This window comes from Tachyglossus aculeatus, chromosome 2 (assembly GCF_015852505.1).
Source record: "Tachyglossus aculeatus isolate mTacAcu1 chromosome 2, mTacAcu1.pri, whole genome shotgun sequence".
NCBI lineage: Eukaryota > Metazoa > Chordata > Mammalia > Monotremata > Tachyglossidae > Tachyglossus > Tachyglossus aculeatus.
In genome coordinates this window covers 44243740-44263525 of record NC_052067.1, presented here as the reverse complement: position 1 = coordinate 44263525, position 19786 = coordinate 44243740, and the positions used below count along the sequence as shown (strand labels likewise).

At 43.9% G+C, this 19786-nt stretch overlaps 1 protein-coding gene and 1 non-coding gene across 2 annotated transcripts in view; one reads left to right on the top strand and one right to left on the bottom strand.

Annotated features, from left to right (window-relative positions):
- The window catches only part of WDR27 (WD repeat domain 27), a 269128-nt gene that overhangs the window by 9095 nt on the left and 240247 nt on the right, over positions 1 to 19786 (bottom strand). The gene's annotated exons all lie outside the window — the stretch shown is intronic.
- On the top strand, positions 10950 to 11085 carry LOC119924810. Its single transcript, XR_005449502.1, has one exon. It is a non-coding gene; the product is annotated as a small nucleolar RNA SNORA7 (small nucleolar RNA).

Below are 19786 nucleotides of genomic sequence, written 5' to 3'. Positions count from 1 at the left end.
TCGTATTTATTGAGCACTTACTATGTGCAAAGCACTGTTCTATGCGCTGGGGGGATACAAGGTGATCAGGTTGTCCCACGTGGGGCTCACAGTCTTCATCCCCATTTTACAGATGAGGTCACTGAGGCTCAGAGAAGTGAATCAATCAATCAATCAATCAATCAATCAATCGTATTTATTGAGCGCTTACTATGTGCAGAGCACTGTACTAAGCGCTTGGGAAGTACAAATTGGCATCACATAGAGACAGTCCCTACCCAACAGTGGGCTCACAGTCTAAAAGGGGGAGACAGAGAACAGAACCAAACATACCAACAAAATAAAATAAGTAGGATAGAAATGTACAAGTAAAATAAATAAATAAATAAATAAATAAATAGAGTAATAAATATGTGAAGTGACTTGCCCAAGGTCACACAGCAGACATGTGGCGGAGCCGGGATTCGAACCCATGACCTCTGACTCCAAAGCCCGTGCTCTTCCCACTGAGCCACGCCGCTTCTCTAACATGTGTACCAACTCTGTTGTACTATAATCTCCTAAGCACTTAATACAGCGCTCCATGCACAGTACGTGCTCAATAGATACTACTGATTAACTGATCGATTATACCCGAAGCCTTGGCCATCACAGGGGAGGATTGCTTGTATCCATTCCACCCCTTAGAATAGCGTCTGGAAAATAGTAAGTGCTTAATAAATACCATAATAATAATAATTATTATTATCTGTTAGATTTGATAACTGTTCTCCTTTGTACTTTGCCTCATGTGGGACAGTGACTGTGTCCAACCTGATTATCTTGTATCTAACCCAGCACTTAGCAAATAGTAAATGATTAAAATAAACTGTAAATGCTGTAATTATTATTATGATGGTAATGATCACTATTGGTCTGAGATCCTAACCGCTACCCCCCAAAACCTGGAGAACCTTTCTCCTGCCACCTCTCCCTCCAGAATAGCATCTCCAAATCTTCTGCATGTCCTGACCCTCCAGGATCCCATCCCGAAACCTTCTGACTCAAAATGGTTGGAGAGCTTCTACCCCAACTAACTACCCTCCTCCTTTCCCAATCCTCCCCTGTGAAGGCCAAGGCTCTGGGTATAATCAATCAGTTGTCTGCTGTGTGACCTTGGGCAAGCCACCTAATTTCTCTGTGCCTCAGTTACCTCATCTGTAAAATGAGAATTGAGACTGTGAGCCCACATGGGACAGGTATTTATTAATAATAATAATAATAATAATAATGAGCCCTACTGAGACCTCACCTCCTCCAGGAGGCCTTCCCAGACTGAGCCCCTTCCTTCCTCTCCCCCTCGTCCCGCTCTCCATTCCCCCATCTTACCTCCTTCCCTTCCCCACAGCACCTGTATGTATGTACATATGTTTGTACATATTTATTACTCTATTTATTTATTTATTTATTTTACTTGTACATATCTATTCTATTTATTTTATTTTGTTAGTATGTTTGGTTTTGTTCTCTGTCTCCCCCTTTTAGACTGTGAGCCCACTGTTGGGTAGGGACTGTCTCTATATGTTGCCAATTTGTGCTTCCCAAGCGCTTAGTACAGTGCTCTGCCCACAGTAAGCGCTCAATAAATACGATTGATGATAATAATGATGGCATTTGTTAAGCGCTTACTATGTGTCAAGCACTGTGTCAAGCTGGGGTACCCTAGCGCTTAGAACAGAGCTTGGCACTAGAAAGCACTTAACAAATACTGTTGTTATTATTATTTAAATCAATGATATTTATTGAGCATGTTCTGTGTGTGGAACACTGTGTTTAGGAGATTACGGTACAACCGGGTTGGTAGGCATGTTTCCTGCCCACAAGGAACTTACAATCCAGAGGGGGTAACAGACTTTAATACACTTAAATAATTGACGGATATGTACATAAGTGCTTTGGGACTGAGGGTGCGGTGATTATCATGTGCTTAAGCGGAACAGATCCAAGTGCATAGGAGATGCAGAAGAGAGAGGGAATGGGGGAAAGAGGGCTTAATTAGGGAAGCAGTATGACCAAAGGGAAAACAGCATGGGCTTGGGACTCAGAGAACCTGGGTTCTAATGTTGGCTCTGCCACTTTGTTCTGGGACCTTTGGCGAGTCACTTCTCTGTGCCTCAGTTTTCTCAACTGTAAAATGGGGGTTCAATACCTGATCTCCTTCCTCCTTAAACTACGAATCCCATTAGAGAAGCAGCGTGGCTCAGTGGAAAGAGCATGGCCTTTGGAGTCAGAGGTCATGGGTTCCAATTCCGCCCCCGCCAACTGTCAGCTGTGTGACTTTGGGCAAGTCACTTCACTTCTCTGTGCCTCAGTTCCCTCATCTGTAAAATGGTTATTAAGACTGTGAGTCCCGTGGGACTACCTGTTCACCTTGTAACCTCCCCAGTGCTTAGAACAGTGCTTTGCCCATAGTAAGCACTTAATAAATGCCATCATTACTATTATTATCGTTATGTGGAACAGGGACTGTGTCCCTCCTTATATTAACTTTTATCTACCCCAGCACTTAGTGCTTGAAACAAAGCAACTGCTTAATGAACACCATTTAAAAAAAGGTCTCTTGGTGGAACTGTGATTTTCATAAGGCTTTGAAGGTGGGGAGTGTGGTAGTCTGGCTATATAGAGTTGGTGGGGTGGGCAGTTCCAGATTAGTGGCAAGATAGATGAGATTAAGTTACGGTGAGTAAATGAGCGAAGAGTGCACATCGAGTTATAATAGCAAATCAGCGAGGTGAGGTAGGAGGAAACCAGGTGGTTGAGTGCTTTAAAGTCAATGTTAAGGGGTTTCTCTTTGATGAAGAGGTAGACGGGCAACAAGTGGAGGTTCTTGAGGGAGTGGAGACTTGGATTGATTTACAAAAAAAATGATGTGGGCAGCAGAGTTAAATAAGTATTGGAGTGGGGAGAAACAGAAGGCAATGAAGTAAGTAAAGAGGCTGATGCAGTAGTAATAGGCGGGATAATTAATGCTAATGTCGCCCAAAATCTGCTCCTTCCTCTGCATCCAAACTGCTACCACATCAATGCAAGCACTTATCCGCATTGTATCAGCCTCACTGCTGACTTCCCTGTCTCCTGTCTCTCCCCACTCCAGTCCATGCTCCATTCTGCTGCCCAAGTCATTCTTCTTCAAAAACGTTCAGGCCATGTTTCCCCACTCCTCAAGAAACTCCAGTGTATGCAAAGCCAACCACCTCTGCATCAAACAAAAACTCTTCACCATTGGCTTTAAAGCAGTTAATCATCTTGCCCCCTCATGCCTCACCTAACTACTCTCCTACTACAATCCAGCTGACACACTTTGTTCCCCTAATGCCAACCTTCTCACTTTTCCTCGATTTTGTCTATCTCATTGCTGACCTCTCATCCACATCCTACCTCTGGCGTGGAATACCCTCCCTCCTCATATCAGGCAGATAATTGCTCTCCTCCACTTCAAAGCCTTATTGAAGACGCATCTCCAAGAAACCATCCCTGACTAAGGCCTCCTCTCCTATTCTTCCCCTCCCTTCTGTGCCACTCTTACTTGCTCCTTCATTCACCCTCCCTCTCATCGCTACAGCACAATTTATTTATATAGATATTTTTTATTTATATTAATGTCTGTGTCCCCCTCTAGACTGTGAGCTCATTGTGGGCAGGAATGTGTCTGTTTGTTGTTATATTGTACTCTTCCAAGAGCTTAGTATGGTGCTTTGCATACAATAAGTGCTCAATAAATAGGATTGAATGAATGAATGAATGCTTGGATCAGCGTAGTAACAGTTTGAATGGAGAAGAAAGGGTAGATTTTAGCAATACTTGCGAAGGTAGAACCAACAGGATTTGGTGACAGACTGAATATGTGAGTTGAATGAGAAAGACGAGTCGAGAATGCCAAGGTTACAGATTTGTAAGATAGGGAGGACAGTGATGTTGTCTACAGTGTCTATAGTGATGAGAAAGTCTTGGGGAGGACAGAGTTTGGGCGGGAAGATGAGAATTCTGTTCTGGATATGTTTAGATTGAGCTCTCCTGAAAGCAGGAAGATATGCAAGGCTTCAGAGAACAGTGATCAGGTCTGGAGAGGCAGATTTGGGAATCATCTGCATAGAGGTAGTAGTTGAAGCCATGGGAGCAAATGAGTTCTCCACGGGAGTGGGTGTACATGGAGAACATAAGGGGGATCCAGAACGGAGCCTTGAGGGACTTCGTCAATTTGAGGGTGGGAGGCAGAGGAGGAGCCTAGGAAAGAAACTGAGAATGAGTGGCCAGAGAGACAGGAGGAGAACCAGGAGAAGACAGTGTCAGTGAAGTCGAGTTTGAAAAACATTTCAAGGAGAAGGGGGTGGTCCACAATTCCAAAGGCAGCTGAGAGGTCAAGGAGGATTAGGATGGCTTAGCCATCCCTCAGGGAGGGGGTCCCCAGGAGTGAGTTTCCTCCTCTTCAGGTAACTTGTACAGTTTCTCTTGCCCACTCCCTCTGCATGTGGGGCTAGCTTCAGTGACTGCCAAATCTTTTCAAAGTTTGGGTGAGTAGTAGAGCCAGCCTACTTGCTGAACCTCGATCTCATCTATCTCATCACCAAACCCTTACCCACATCCTGCCTCTGGCCTGGAATGCCCGCCCTCTTCAGACCTCATTCGCTCCCACGGTTTCAACTATCATCTCTACACTGATGACACCCAGATCTACATCTCTGCCCCTGCTCTCTCCCCCTCTCTCCAGGCTCGCATCTCCTCCTGCCTTCAGGACATCTCCATCTGGATGTCTGCCTGCCACCTAAAACTCAACATGTCCAAGACTGAACTCCTTGTCTTCCCTCCCAAACCCTGCCCTCTCCCTGACTTTCCCATCTCTGTTGACGGCACTACCATCCTTCCCGTCTCACAAGCCCGCAACCTTGGTGTCATCCTCGACTCCGCTCTCTCGTTCACCCCTCACATCCAAGTCGTCACCAAAACCTGCCGGTCTCAGCTCTGCAAAATTGCCAAGATCCGCCCTTTCCTCTCCATCCAAACCGCTACCCTGCCCGTTCAAGCTCTCATCCTATCCGGTCTGGACTACTGTATCAGCCTTCTCTCTGATCTCCCATCCTCATGTCTCTCCCCACTTCAATCCATACTTCACGCCGCTGCCCGGATTGTCTTTGTCCAGAAATGCTCTGGGCATGTTACTCCCCTCTTCAAACATCTCCAGTGGCTACCAATCAATCTGCGCATCAGGCAGAAACTCCTCACCCTCGGCTTCAAGGCTGTCCATCACCTCATCCCCTCCTACCTCATCTCCCTTCTCTCCTTCTCCAGCCCGGCCCACACCCTCTGCTCCTCTGCCACTAATACCCTCACCGTGCCTCGTTCTCGCCTGTCCCACCATCCTCCCCCGGCCCACGTCATCCCACTGGCCTGGAATGCCCTCCCTCCCAACATCCGCCAAACTAGTTCTCTTCCTCCCTTCAAGGCCATACTAAGAGCTCACCTCCTCCAGGAGGCCTTCCCAGACTGAGCCCCTTCCTTCCTCTCCCCCTCGTCCCCCTCTCCATCCCCCCATCTTACCTCCTTCCCTTCCCCACAGCACCTGTATATATGTATATATGTTTGTACATATTTATTACTCTATTTATTTATTTATTTATTTTACTTGTACAAATCTATTCTATCTATTTTATTTTGTTAGTATGTTTGGTTTTGTTCTCTGTCTCCCCCTTTTAGACTGTGAGCCCACTGTTGGGTAGGGACTGTCTCTATATGTTGCCAACTTGTACTTCCCAAGTGCTTAGTACAGTGCTCTGCACACAGTAAGCGCTCAATAAATACAATTGATTGATTGATTGACAACTACTCTTCCTTCCTTTAAAGCCTTGTCGAAGGCACATCTCCACTGAGTAGCCTTCCCTGACTAAGCCCTCATTTCCTTTTCTCCCACTCCTTTCTGCACCGCCCTGATTTGCTCCCTTTATTCACGCCCCCTCCACCACAGCACCACAGCACTTGTGTCCACATCTGTAACTTATTTATTTATATTAATGTCTGTCTCTCCCTCTAGACTGTAAGCTTACTGTGGGCAGGGAATGTGTCTGTTATATTGTCACAGTGTACTCTCCCAAGTATAGTGGTCTGCACACAGGACGTGCTTAATAAGTGTGATTGAGAGTAGAAATGTTAAGCACTAACAGCACCTCAAATTTTGCTTCTGAGAACATAATTCTTATGATTATAAAAATCCCATTTATTCTTCTGTGTACTTTACAATATGCCGCATCCCTGCTCACTTGCTTTGCTGGTGAGAGTGAAGTTTTCAGGAACGAGTTAGATAGAGCAAACCACTATCCCTGTAATCAATTCCTTCACGCCGGTTCTCAGCCCCAATGCCTTTGTGACCAGACTGAAGTTTATCACCATTTATTATCGCTATTATTATTATTATATTTGTTAAGTGTTTACTATGTGTCAAGCACTGTTCCAAGTGTTGGGATAGATGCAAGTTAACCAGCTTGGACGCAGTCCATGTCCCACACGGGGTTTACAAGTCTAAGTAGGAGAATAAATCCCCATTTATTCTCATTACAGTTGAGGAAACGGTACAGTTTCTGTACAGTTGTAATAAATCCCCATTACAGTTGAGGAAACTGAGGCATAGAGAAGTTAAGTGACTTGCCCAATGTCACACAGCAGATGCGTGGTGTAGTCGGAATTAGAACCCAGATCCTCTGGCTCCCAGCCCCATGCTCTTTCCACTAAGTCATGCTGCTTCAGGTTTATGTGATGATGTCAGGCTCCTAACTGAACAGGACTAATGTTCAGTTTCCGATTTTGAAGGCAGGTTTAAGCCAGGCTTAAAAGTACATTGAGAAGCAGTGTGCCCTAATGGAAAGATCCTGGGAGTCAGAGGACCTAGGTTCTAACCTTAACAGTGCCACTTGCCCACTAGATGATCTTGGCCAAGTCATTTCCCTTCTCTGGGCATGTTTCCTCACCAATCAAATGAGGATTAAATACCTAGTCTCCTGCTTAGTCCCATGTGGTTAGGGGCTGTACTAACCAGATAATCTTGTATCTACCCCAGTGCTTAGTATAGAGCTTGGTTCATAGTAAGCTCTTAACTACTATCACTATTATTAATTACAATTGTGTTTTTGAAAGCTATTATTTGAGGAGGGTATATGTTGCCAGTTCTGCAAACTACATATTAAAAGTAAGGTTGATGTATTTTTTTTCCATAATATCAATCCCTTTCTCTATCTTCAAGTCACTTGCCTTCGAGAAAACAGACTGGAAAATTGAGAGTCTGAGTTTCGTTTGAATCAACACCGTTGCCTTTCCAAGTGTCAAATGCAAATGGCAGAGGTTATAAGTTAATTACTAGCCGGGGATCCCCCAATTATTGAAGGAATGTAAAGTATCGGTTTCAATAAACCTTAAACACGGGGAGTTTCTAGTTACAGAAATCACTAAAGAACACTGCATTTTTATTTCCAAAAAGCCCAGACTTGCCCCTGCGCTGAAGAAAGGGCATGGTATTGCTCATAAAATGGGGTTATCTGGTTTCTGAAGTTCATACAATTCTAACCCCCTACTTCACCCACTTTTCTTCACCCTGAATTTGTCTGAATTTGATCCTCATTCTTCGCCTTGACTTCCAGACGCAAGCTATAGCGTCCTTCCTAGATTCCCTGCCACTCTATCCCTTTGTAGTAAAGTCCACATTCTCTCCCCCCCAAGCTCAACTGCCTTGTCACCTGATCCTTCACGAGTCTTCCCCTATTTCTCACCCTTACCACCCACCCAGCCTCAACTCCCCCCGGGTCACACCTCTCCCCACTTTTTTAAATGATTCTTACTATGTGCCAAGCAACGTCCTAAGGTCTGGAATAGATACAATTTAATAAGGTTGGACAAAGTCCCCATCCCACTTGGGGAGGGAGAGAGAGCAGGGAAGAGGCTTTAATCCCTATTTTACAAATGAGCTGTTAAAGTCATTTGCCCAAGGTCACCCCACAGACACGTGGCAGAGTCGGGACCAGAACCCAAGTCCACTGACTCCCAGCCCCATACTCTTTCCACAGGACCTCACTGCTTCTGCATTTTCAAAGCCTTCTTAAATGCCCACTTACTCCAAAAAGCTCTCCTCCAATAGTTCACAACACTACAGTTGTGTCAGCTAGTAACCTAACTTACCACTTAAATATTTCACTCCTAACCCCAGTGCTTGCATACTTCTCTTTTCTTATATTTATCTAGATCATGTATGCGCTCAGCTGTACATTCAGTTACTTATTCAGCTGTTTCATCCCGCCTTCTGCTTATCTTTGTTCTTCCACCTTTCACTATCTATAAATAATGGTATATGTTAAGTGCTCACTATGTCCCAAATACTGTATTGAGTACTGAGGTAGATATGAGATAATCTGGTTGGACACAGTCCCTATCCCAAGTAGGGTTCACAGTCTAAGAAGGAAAGAGAACAGGTACTTAAATTCCCATTTTACAGTTGGGGAAACTGAGGCAGAGAGCAGCTAAGTGACTTCCTTAATGTCACACAGCAAGTAAGTAGCAAAGACAGATAAGTACTCAGGTCTGTGGTCTTTCCACATTACCACACTTGTTTCTCAGCTATCAATAGTTTTCATCTGTCTTTTCAATTATATTGCAAATTACTTGAGAGCTGGAAATGCGTGTCTTGCTACTATTGTACTCTCCAAGTGCCTAATACAATGCCTAACCCTCAGCAAGTGCTCTGTAAATAACACGGATTGCTGGTACTTATATAATAATAAACCTCTGATCACTTGGGAAAACCATTCCCTTCCTTATTCCAAACAGAATGTGGTTTAGGCATGCACGAATATATAGGTCACTAGATAGCTCACATTTATTTACTGAGTGTTCATTCATTCATTCAATTATATTTATTGAGCACTTACTGTGTTCAGAGCACTGTACTAAGTGCATGGAAAGTACAATTCATCAATAGAGTCAATCCCTTCCCACAGTGGGCTTACAGTCTAGAAGGTGACAGACATCAAAACAAGTAAACAGGCATCAATAGTATCAACATAAGTAAATAGAAGTATAGATATATATACATCAAAACAAGTAAACAGAGATTAATATAAAAACTAGAATTATATATATGTACATATATACACAAGTGCTGGGGGGCGGGAAGGGGAGGTAGAGCAAAGGGAGTCAGTCGGGGCAATGGAGAGGGAATGGGGAGCTGAGGAAAAGGGGGCTTAGTCTGGGAAGGCCTCTTGGAGGAGGTGAGCCTTCAGTAGGACTTTGAAGGGGGGAAGTGTGATTGTTTGGCTGATTTGAGGAGGGAGGGAGTTCTAGGCCAGAGGTAGGACGTGGGCCAGGGGTCGACATGGGACAGGCGAGAACAAGGCATAGTGAGAAGGTTAGCACCAAAGGAGAGAAGGTGGCACCAGAGGAGTGGAGCGTGTGGGATGGGATGTAGAAGGTGAGATGGAAGGTGAGGTAGGAGGGGACAAGGTGACGGAGAGCTTTGAATCAATCAATCAATCGTATTTATTGAGCGCTTACTGTGTGCAGAGCACTGTACTAAGCGCTTGGGAAGTACAAGTTGGCAACATATAGAGATAGTCCCTACCCAACAGTGGGCTCACAGTCTAAAAGCCAATAGTGAGGAGTTTTTGCTTAATACAGAGGTTGATAAGCAACCACTGGAGATTTTTGAGGAGGGGAGCAGCATGCTCAGAGCATTTCTGTAGAAAGATAATCCAGGCAGCAGAGTGAAGTATAGACTGAAGTGGGGAGGGACAGGAGATTGGGAGGTCAGAAAGGAGGCTGACGCAGTAATCCAGTCGGGATAGGAGGAGTGATTGTAGGTAGCGGTTTGGATGGAGAAGAAAGAGTACCGTACTAAGTGCTTTAGAAAGCACAGCACATTAAAGTTGGTAGACTTCAAGGAGTTTACAGGGATGTACTTATTGAGTATTCATTGAACGGTTAATGTTTGCAGAGCACTTAACTTCTCTGTGCCTCAGTTCCTCATCTGTAAAAGGGGGTTTAAGACTGTGAGCCCCAAGCAGGACAAGGACTGAGTCCAACGAAATTTACTTGTATTCACCCCAGCACTTAGTACAGTGCCTTGCACATAGGAAGAGCTTAACTAATACCATTATTATTAGGCTGAATTGACATAAAGCTGGACTCTAGAAAATGAAAAGCAACCTCTGATTAATGGTATTTATTGAACACTTACAGTGTGCAGAGGGTACGAAAGACATGACCTTTGCTCTTGAGGAGCTTACAATCTAGTGGGAGAGACAAACATTAAAATAAATTCCAGGTAGGAGAATCAACCGAGTACTATCAATCAATCAATAGTATTTATTGAGCGCTTACTGTGTGCAGAGCACTGTACTAAGCGCTTGGGAAGTACAAGTTGGCAACATATAGAGACAGTCCCTACCCAACAGTGGGCTCACAGTCTAAAAGAGGGAGACAGAGAACAAAACAAACATACTAACAAAGTACAAGTATATGTATGGGTGAGTTTCAAAGCGTTTTGAGGTTATGGATGTAAGTGCATAGGTGACACAGATTGGAAGGGTTTGGAGATGAAAGATTAGTCAGGGAAGGCTTCCCGGGGAGATGATAGGTTAAAGAAAACAAAAATATTTCTTTTCTCAGTGGTGGATAAAGTATATGGTATTTCTATACCCAAAATACCATACACTCAAAAATATTAGCAGGTTTATCACTGGTATTACTAATATTAACAATATTAAGAAATCTTTGACTAAATTAATCGATCTGTTCATAGTCCATGTGGGGATAATTGAAGGAAAACTAGGGCCACTAGAAGGATGCGAGGGAATTTAGAAGACACAGTTCTTACTCTGAGGAAGGACGTGAAAGAAGGTAATCACCTTAGTCCTCTTCAAGTACATTCGGTACTTTAGTACTCAGTACTTAGTCCTCTCCACCTCAGGGCCGCACCTGGAGAGTTTCCAGTACTCTACCAGTGTTGGCTATGAGAGGGAGAGTCAAGCAGAGGCCTACCCATTCCATTCCTAGCTTGGCCAGTGGCTAGTAAGTGGAAGGCAATCTGCTACAAGATAAAACTCACCTGTGCTGGGCAGCAGCAGCATGGGAGAGAGTCGAGAGCAGAGATTCAAGTTTATTGTGCGGAAGGTGGCAATGGTAAACCACTTCCGAATTTTTTCCAAGAAAACTCTATGGATCCACGACCAGAACGATTGTGGATGGAGAGCGGGGCGTTCTGGGAGAGATGTGTCCAGAGTGTCACTATGGGTCAGAAATGACTTGACGGCATGAGACAAGACTTAGTCCTCTAAGTGACATTCAGGGCCACCCTCTAGAGTGTAAATTCCCTCTAGATTGTAAGCTCCTTGTGGGTAGGAAACATTTCTACTAACTGTGTTACATTGTATCCTCCCAAGCACTTAGTTCAGTGCTTTGCACACAGCAAGGGCAATACATACCATCAATTAGACTGTGAGCCCACTGTTGGGTAGGGACTGTCTCTATATGTTGCCAATTTGTACTTCCCAAGCGCTTAGTACAGTGCTCTGCACACAGTAAGCGCTCAATAAATACGATTGATGATGATCAATTGACTGGATGGACCAATGGTCTGACACAGTACAATGGTCTATCTTTTGATCTCTTATATTCCAAAATATATAAAAAGTGAAGCAGTGTGGTATAATGGTTAGAGCATGGGCCTGGGAGTTAGAAGGACCTGGGTTCTAGCCTGTTTTAGTGTAAAGACGGGCTTGGGAGTCAGAGGTCATGGGTTCTAATCCAGGCTCTGCCACTTGGCAGCTGTGTGATTTGGGCAAGTAGCTTAATTTCTCTGTGCCTCAGTAATATCAACTGTAAAATGGAGATTAAGACTGTGAGCCCCACATGGGACTACCTGGTTACCTTGTATCTACCCCAGTGCTTAGAACAGTGCTTGGTACATAGTAAGCGCTTAACAAATGCTATTATTATTACTATTATTATTATTATCATCAATCTCCGTTGGGCCTAATGTTTGCTGTGTGACTTCGGGCAAGTCACTTAACTTCTCCATGCCTCAGTTCTTCAGTTCTCTTTCTTACTTGGACTGTGAGCCCCATACGGGATAGGGACTGTGTCCTACCTGATTACTTTAATATCTACCCCAGCCCTTAGAACAGTGCCTGGCATATAGTAAGTGCTTAACCTAAAAGAGAAAAAAACCCACTGCATTGTGCTGGAGAACAGCTTTATCTTGCCTTTCGGACACTACTTTTGTATAGTTAGGATAACAAATAATACTTAGAAATAAAGAAAATGTTATGAGGCAAGTTCCATTAAAAAGATAATTATGAGTGAGCTATAAAGGAAAGCTTTATTCCAAAGCATATACTGTGTTCAACAGACCTCCTAGACCTGATATATCCAGAAGAACTTGGTATTCATTTTTAACATAAAGATTCATATGGTGAATACAAAAACTCAAGCTGCAGTTTTGCGGTTTATTCTAGGAAAACATGGGTTGGTCTACAGCTAAATTATTTTTAGAAAGGTATTTCCCCCTGCAAGATGATTTCTCAGACAAGAAAAATCCTTATGGATTTTGCCACTGTTTAATCAAAACAGAGTGTTTCACAGATGGAAAATAGAAAAATGCCTATTGAGTGCACAAGCCCTTCAAGGGCAGGGATCATGTCTACTAATACTATTGTATTCTCCCCAAGTGCTTAATCTAGTGCTCTGCCCACAGTAGGTGTTCAATAAATTCTACTGATTGATTTACCACTTCTTAATTTGCAAAGAAATGCACTCTGGCTTCAAATAAAGAATTGCAGAGAAGTGAAGTGACTTGCCCAAAGTCACACAGCTGACAATTGGCGGAGCCGGGATTTGAACCTATGACCTCTGACTCCAAAGCCCATGCTCTTTTCCACTGAGCCATGCTGCTAAGTTGGGGAACTTTCCCCAATTAATTTTCCTACTCCCTAGATTATCTCCTCCCAATGATCACCTCAGCAGATCTTTCCCCAGCTAATTTTTCTACTCCCTAGGTTACCTCCTTCCAATTATCACCTCAGCATTTTGTCACTCAGAACCTCCCACTGCATTTTTGTGCACTCTGATTTACATGTTCTACTATTTAAGTACTTCTACCACCTTTCTGCCTATTTCTCACATTCAATTTTAACTTCCTTTGGGCAGAAATCATGTCTCTTACACCTATTGTAATCGCTCAAGAACTTAGCATAGTGCTCTGCAAGTAATTATTATTGATTGATTTATGAGTAATTGAATGCATACTATAAATAAACATACATGCACACAAGCCAGAAGTGGCTAGAGGGTTCATAGGAAGTAGAGTGTGAGAATTGACTGGAGAAATCTTGTTGAAGGAACATTTCAAAGGTGGGGAGAGCTGTGGTCTGTCGGATTTGAGAAGGAAGGGAATTCCAGGTCTGAGGAAAAGTGTGAGTGAGAGGATGAAGGGTGGTGGAAGTCCAGACTGAGAAGCAGTTGGGAGGCTACACGGAAGAAACAAAGAGAATAAGCTGGGGAATAGCAGGTGAAGAGAACAGATATGTAAGATTGAGACCTTTGGAAAGTCTGGACGCTGACTGAGAAGAGTATTTGCTGGATGTGGAGGAAAATGGAAATTCATCATAGGTGTTTGTGCCTAGCGATGCTTCAGGAAGATTATCTGTACAAAGGGGTTCGATATAGACTGAAGGCGGGAGAGGCTGGAGGCAGGGAGAGCAGCTAGGTGGCTAATAAAATAGTCTAGTCATGATGTGAACAGAGCTTGGACCAGAAGTGAAGAGTGTAAGCTCATTGTGGGCAGGGATTGTCACTCTTTCTGATTGTACTGTACTTTCCCAAGCACTTAGTACAGTGTTCTGCACACAGTAAGTGCTTAATAAATACGATTAAATGAGTAAATACTGTAGGAAGAAGTAGCAGGGAATAGGCTAGGAACAGGTCCTGGATGAATGGGAATTTACCATGATAGAGCAGGGATTCTGCAAATAATAGGGAAAGGTTTTTTTTCTGGTCTCCGGATTCCAGGACTCTTTCCACCAGAACAAAAGCAAAGCTAGGTAAATCGATACAGACCTGAGGGCTAAGGAAAGCATGATCATGAAGTCAAAGAGTATCTCCTGGACGTTGTGACTTTCTAAGAGGGCAGTGAAGGAAGGAGACAGGAGTGATTTGGTGGTGATTGGAGGATATTGCAGGCAGCAGGAAAAGTGTGAATAGTGTGTACAAGGGGGGGAGAGAATTAAGTGAAGTTCATCAGGAAGATCTGCTTGGGTGGCGAAGGAGCAGAAACTGAAGGATTCTGGAAAAAAATGAGTCAGCCGATGGAGAATTTTGTTTTGTTTGAGAAGAGACAGGTAATCACTGGAGATATGTGATGAATATGTGGATATTGTTTAAAAGAGTCAATGTATGCAGCTGTATGGAAGAGAGGAAAGAGACTAGAAAGAGTAGAGTTACAGTAGTCCATCAGGGAGGTGATGAGAGCTTGAACTCTTGCCCCCCATCTCCTCCTGCCAAGGTTGTGAGCTTGGGGGAAAGGGAAAATGATGATTTTATTGGCAATGGGAGGAAAGTTAGGGGAGGGAGGGGGGTTTAGATGGCAAGATGAGGTTCTGAGAATGGGGAGGCAGCTGAGAGGGAAGAGAAATTGGGAAAGGGTGAGGAATAACGCAGAAGCACAGATAAATCTTGCGGGAACTCGCATCTGATGACCCTTATCTTTTGGATGAAATGGTTTGTGAAGTTGTTGGGATTTAGGGGTGGAACTCAAAGTTTTAAAGGGAAGTTGAAGGCCCAGAAGAGTCGGCGGGGACTATCATCATCATCATCATCACTATCAGTGATACTTATTGAACATTTATTATGAGCATAGCACTGTACTAAGTGCTTGGGAAAATAGGACAGAATTGGCAGACATTGGGGGAGACTGACATTAATATAAATAAATAGTGAATTATGTATAATTTAAAGACATGCACATAAGTGCTGTGGGGTTGAGGGTGGGGCTGATCTCAAAAGTCTGAAAGTTGAATGGACAGAGGAATCCATGACACAGATACAAGCGCAGAGATTATTGGTGAGGGAGTCAATAAGATAGGCATAGTAGTGTTATTGAGCAGCTGCAAAAGGGAGAGTGCATAGCATAAGAGGGAGAATGTGAGGCCAAGTCAATGTGACTTTTGAATTTCCACCAGGAATGCTCAGCTGCGCAAGTGGAAATGGACTGAGGGGCATAACGAGAGCATCAGATGCGAAAAGGAGGTGAAGAATTGGAGTTTGTTGGAAAAGGAGCTGTTTAGGGCGCGGATTCTTGCGTCTAGCGAGGGAGGGAGGCCTGCCTGTTAGGAAGTCTGTTAGGGAGGCTAGGAAAAGCACAAAAGATTGGAGTCAGTGGAGATGGTCCAGAGACCAAAGGTTGCAGTAGAAGGGTTCTAGAGATGAAAAGGCTAAGGGTGAATTGCAGATTAAATTACTATTATTATTATCATTATTATTATTGAGAAACAACATGGTGAGCACTGGCCTAGGAGTCAGAAGGTCATGGGTTCTAATTCCAGCTCCGCCACGTGTTTGCTGTGTGACCTTGGGCAAGTCACTTCACTTCTCTGTACCTCAGTTACCTCACCTGTAAAATGGGGACTGAGACTGTGAGCCTCACATGGGACAGGGACTGTGCCCAACCCGATTTGCTTGTACCCACCCCAGCGCTTAGTACAGTGCCGGGCACATAGTAAGTGCTTAACACATACCATAATTATTATTATCATTATCATATTCATTTTATAGCATGCTGTTTATTATGTGTTAAACACTGTTCTAAATGTGGGGCTAGATACATAAACAATCAAGACGAAAAAAGGCTGATAATCGTCTTGGGGGAGAACAGAAGCCCAGAAGAGAGATAATAATAATAATAATAATAATAATAATAATAATAATAATAATTCCTAAATTTCATCAATCAGAAATTAACAGCACTAAAATAGGAGATGACATTAAAATCAGTCATTTGGCAGAACTGCTCCCAAGGCTTCTCACCACATCAAATTGTACTCCAGAGTGAGCCCCTTCCTTCCTCTCCCCCTCGTCCCCCTCTCCATCCCCCCCATCTTACCTTCTTCCCTTCCCCACAGCATCTGTATATATGTATATATGTTTGTACATATTTATTACTCTATTTATTTATTTATTTATTTATTTTGCTTGTACATATCTATTCTATTTATTTTGTTTTGTTAGTATGTTTGGTTTTGTTCTCCGTCTCCCCCTTTTAATAATAATAATAATAATAATAATGATGGCATTTGTTAAGCGCTTACTATGTGCAAAGCACTGTTCTAAGCGCTGAGCCCACTGTTGGGTAGGGACTGTCTCTATATGTTGCCAACTTGTACTTCCCAAGCACTTAGTACAGTGCTCTGCACACAGTAAGCGCTCAATAAATACGATTGATTGATTGATTCCCAAGCCCTTAGTACAGGGTACACAGTAACCGCTCAATAAATACGATTGAATGAATGAAAATAGTCCCTTGCCTCACTGTTATAACATTGGCTTCTTTGCCACAGTGTTGGGCAGGAGCAGGGAGGCTGCCCCGGCAATGAACCCTAGAGCCGGTGCTCATGAGGAGGCTCTAGCCAATCCCATAGGATGGGTCTTCATTCCCCATAGTGTCAGGCGGGAAGCGAGAGGCTATCCTGGCCTTCAGGATACTTAACGGAAACCCTGGTGCTCGCTGTGATGGGATTATTGTCACATAGGGATAATCCAGAGTTATCCAGGGCAGGGTTTGTGTTGGTGCTATCAGGTGGTTACCAAACACTATGTCACGCAAACTAAGGACTTCTTTAAATCCAGGAAAATTGATGTGAATCTAAGTACATCCTACGATTGCAGCATAGCAACAGTGGTGCTATATACTAGAAGGGAAAGTCCCAGATGGTGAAATCCCCAGAAGGATACTTGTGAAGCTTAAAAAACCAGTGCGGGACCACAGACCCTAACACGCTGAGAACACGCTGAGGTTGTCTCTTGCTGAGTTGTCAAGATCGTTGTTTATGGGAGCTAGCTTTGTTTTTGCTGTTGCCTCTTGATGTTTACGAAAATCTGCTCAAAAAGAACTACTCCTTTATTGGTTGCAGTGCATTATGCTGGTCTCTCTGTGATGACTGGCAAATAGCAAGAGCTTAATAAATACCATCATTGAATACAGCGTGTTAGTGACACTGGGGAAACAGCCCGAAGGGTCAGACGTGACATCTGTAGCAAACATGAACTTGTTTGAAAGCAGAGGGAAAAGACCAGAGGAGGATGGAGAGGAGACTCAGAAGCTTTGGTTTTACTGATCTGGGTTCCCTTTCTACCTCTAGGACTATTATTTCTCAAGTGTATTTGCTAACTCCTCCGTCCGCTTCTCGCCCTTTCTCAGTGGGTGTCAACCATCAGTCTCTCAATCAATGGTATTTATTGAATTCTTACTCTGTACCAAGCACTGCACTAAGCACTTGGGAGAGTACAATACAGCAGCGTTGGCAGACATGTTTCCTGCCCATAAGCAGCTTACAATTTAAGGGAGAGACAGACATTAAAATAAATGATGGATATGTACATAAATGCTGTAGGGCTGGGCATGGGGTGATTATCATGTGCTTAAAGGGTACAGATCCAAGTGCATAAGCCATGCAGAAGGGAGACGGAATAGGGAAAATGTGGGCTAAGTCAGAGAAGGCCTCTCAGAAGAGATGTGATTTTAGTAAGGCTTTGAAAGTGGGGACAGTGGTGGGTTTTGGTATATGAATGTGTAGGGAACGAGGAGAAAGAGGAGGCAGAAGGATAGATGAGATTGAAGTATAGTGAATAAGTTGGCATTAGAGATGAGAAATATGTAATCTGAGCAGTAGTAGGAAATTGGTGAGTTAAGGTAGGAGAGGGAGAGCTGATACTGAGTGCTTTAAAGTCAATGGTAAGGAGTTTCTGTTTCACGTGGAGGTGGATGGACAACCACTGGAGGTTCCTGAGGAATGGGGAGACATGGACTGAACGTTTTCTTAGAAAAACGATCTGGGTAGGAGCATGAAGCAAGGACTGGAGTAGGGAGAGACAGGAGACAAGGTGGTCAGTGAGGAGCCTGTTGCAGTAGTCAAGGCAGAAAATATAGACTTTAAGCTCCTCCTTGAGACCGTAAACTCCTTGTGAGCAAGGATTACATTGCTGTTGGTGTATTGCTGCATTGTACTTCCCCAGATGCTTTGTGCATTCCTCTGCACACAGTAAGCATTCAACAGGTAGCACTGACTGATTGATTTGACTTGTTTGATTGATAAGTGCTTGGATAAGCATGGAAGCAGTTTGGATTCATTCATTCATTCATTCTATCGTATTTATTGAGCGCTTACTGTGTGCAGAGCACTGTACTAAGCGCTTGGAAAGTACAATTCGGCAACTGATAGAGACAATCCCTACCCAACAATGGGCTCAGAGTCTAGAAGGGGGAGACAGACAACAAAACAAGTAAACAGACATCAATAGCATCAAAATAGATAAATAGAATTATAGATATATATACATCATTAATAAAATAAATAGAATAATCAACATGTACAAATATACCCAAGTGCTGTGGGGTAGGGAGGTAGTAGAGCAGAGGGAGGGAGTCAGGGCGATGGGGAGGGGAGGGGAGGAGGAGCAGAGGAAAAGGGGGTTCAGTCTGGGAAGGCCTCCTGGATGAGGTGAGCTCTCAGTAGGGCTTTGAAGGGGGGAAATATGCTAGCTTGGCGAATGTGTGGAGGGAGGGCATCCCAGGCCAGGCGAAGGACGTGGGCCTGGGGTCGATGGTGGAACAGGAGAGAACGAGGCACAGGAGGAGGAGGTTAGCGACGGCAGAGGAGTGTATTTATAGACATGGACAGGCTAGGGCAGATTTTAGAGATGTTGTGACAGGATTTGGTGGCTGAATATGTGGGTCAAATGAGAGAGTTGAGTTGAGGAAAATACCAAGGTCATGGGCTTCTGACACAGGGAGGATAGTGGTACTGTCCATAGTGATGGGGAAGACAGAAGGAGCACAGGGTTTCAGTGGAAAGATGAGGATTTAATAATAATAATAATAATGACATTTATTAAGCGCTTACTATGTGCCAAGCACTGTTCTAAGCACTGGGGAGGTTATAAGGTGATCAGGTCATCCCACGGGGGGCTCACAGTTTTCATCCCCATTTTACAGATGAGGGAACTGAGGCACAGAGAAGTGAAGTGACTTGCCCAGAGTCACACAGCTGACAAGTGGCAGAGCTGGGATTTCAACCCACGACCTCTGACTCCAAAGCCCGGGCTCTTTCCACTGAGCCACGCTGCTTTAGACAGGTTAAGTTTGAGGTGTCAGCAGGACGTTCAAAAAGAGACGTCCTGAAGGGAGGAGGAAATGCAAGAGTGCAAAGAAGGGGAAAGATCAGGGTTGGAGGGTAGATTTGGGAATTATTAGAGAGATAGTAGTGGAAACCCTGGGAGTGATCTGAGTTCTCCAAGGGAGTGGATGTAGACAGAGAATACAAGGGGACCCAGGACAGAACCTTGACACAGGCCCACAGCTGAGAGTGGTAAGCAGGGGAGGGAAAGAGACCCAAAAACGGTCATGGAGATAGAGTAGAACCAGGAGAATACAGTGTCAATAAAGTCAAAGTTAGATAATGTTTCAAGGAGAAGGAGGAGGTCTACAATGGCCCACTCTTTTGAAGGTAGTTGAGAGGTTGAGGGATTA